This window comes from Vombatus ursinus, unplaced genomic scaffold (assembly GCF_900497805.2).
Source record: "Vombatus ursinus unplaced genomic scaffold, bare-nosed wombat genome assembly UNPS02015397.1, whole genome shotgun sequence".
Classification (NCBI taxonomy): Eukaryota; Metazoa; Chordata; class Mammalia; order Diprotodontia; family Vombatidae; genus Vombatus; species Vombatus ursinus.
The window spans coordinates 624,013-625,865 of record NW_020955175.1 but is presented as its reverse complement, the minus strand read 5'-3'; the positions used below and the strand labels follow the sequence as shown (position 1 = coordinate 625,865).

At 36.6% G+C, this 1,853-nt stretch overlaps 1 pseudogene; it reads left to right on the top strand.

The window, feature by feature from the left end:
* The first annotated feature begins 619 nt into the window (after positions 1-619).
* On the top strand, positions 620-1,539 carry LOC114032068 (annotated as a pseudogene).
* The last annotated feature ends 314 nt before the right edge of the window (positions 1,540-1,853 follow it).

Below are 1,853 nucleotides of genomic sequence, written 5' to 3'. Positions count from 1 at the left end.
TCATACCTCTATACTTAACTGGTGCTCTTTCATATGCTTGAAATACCTTCCCTCTTTTTCTTTACATGTTAAACTGTCCATTAAAGCAATGGTATCAAATTCAAATAGAAATGGAGGACCACTAAATCATACATAAGAATTTCTGCAGCTGCATATTAACTTAGAAAACCACAAATTAACATGATCTATGTTTTATTGTATTTTTATTTGTTTTACTAAATCGTTCCTAATTACATTTTAATCTGCCTCAGACCATATTTTGAAGTGTTGAAACATGACACATCTACTTTAGAGTACACTTCAAATGTCACCTCCTCCAGGAAGTCACCCTTAATTCCTATGTCTGGTAACAATTTTCTTCCTTAGATATCACAGAATATTTAAGGATAACTCTCTAATACACATATCTTTTAACATGCTTTCTAGGTATTTTATTGGGATATTATTCTAGTACAAATCTCTTCTTTAAGCAGAAAGACAATGTTTTTACCTATTTTAAACCTCACTTAATACCTAGCATATTATTTTTCACACAGTCTATGCATTTGTGAATGATGGTTGCATTTTGGACTTATTATATCCCTTGTGCTTTTTCTCCAGAAGTGATCTTCAGTCAGTCATGTCAGTTCTTAACTGCACAAGATTCAATAATCAGACTTTCTTTCTTACTGGGATCCCCAGGAATGCATGAGAAGGATCACTGGATGGCCCTGCCACTCTTCCTCCTCTACAGTGTCACTTTATTAGGCAATATTATTATTCTCATGGTCATCAAACTTTAACAGAGCCTCCATAAGACCATGGATTAATTTCTGGCCATGCTGGCTACAACTGACCTTAGTCTCTCCTTATCCTCACTACCAGCTATGCTCAAAGTTCACTGGTTTGGCCAATACTCTGTGGCCTTTGATGGTTGCATTACCCAGATGTTTTTATCCAAACCTTTGGAGAAGTGGAGTCAGGGGTTTTGGTGGCCATGGCCTTTGACTGTTTTGTAGTCATCCACTTCCCTCTGCATTATGCTATCATCCTTACCCATGGCATTATAAGCAAGATTGGAGCAGCTATTCTATGAAGGAATGTGGCTGCTATACTCTTTGTTCTGTTTCTCATCAAAAAGTTGCCCTTTTGCTATTCTAGTGTTCCCTCCTATGCATACTGTCTCCACCAAGATGCCATGAGGTTTGCCTTTGCTGACAATTACATCAATAGCCTCTATGGTCTGCTGGTTCTCATCTTCATCATTATGTTGGATGCTCTGGTTCTTTTGTTCTACAGAATGGGTATTACATTAAAAAGGAGTGATTCAAACTACTCAATACCTGCTTCTCCTACATCTGTGCTATGTTGTTCTATGTACTTCTTATTGGCATGACACTGCTTCATTGCTTTGGGAAACACCTGTCACCTGTTGTACACACATTAATGGCAAATATCTACCTATTGCTCCCTCTTATACTCAATCCTATAGTTTACAGTATCAGGACCAGAGAAATCTGAAGGCAGATTGTCCAAGTATTTTGGGGAGCTGGTTCCTGAAGCCCTCATATTTCATGTTCAAGGGGCTATGATCAACTCAATGAGTTTAGAGAATTAATTCTACTGGAGATCTGTACCCACAAAGAATGTTGGCAGAAAGGATGTAGATAGGAAAAAATGTCCCTCACACATAGCAATAAACTATATCATGTTTGTCTTTCAAATCTGAACATTATATATTTCATCAGGAAATTATCCCAGGTTAACTCTTCTGATTATTAGGATAAATAATTCTATAAACATATAATTCTTTTTCTTCTCATTTACACACTTCTATAGATGCATTTGATATATGTGTAGGTATACAAACACAC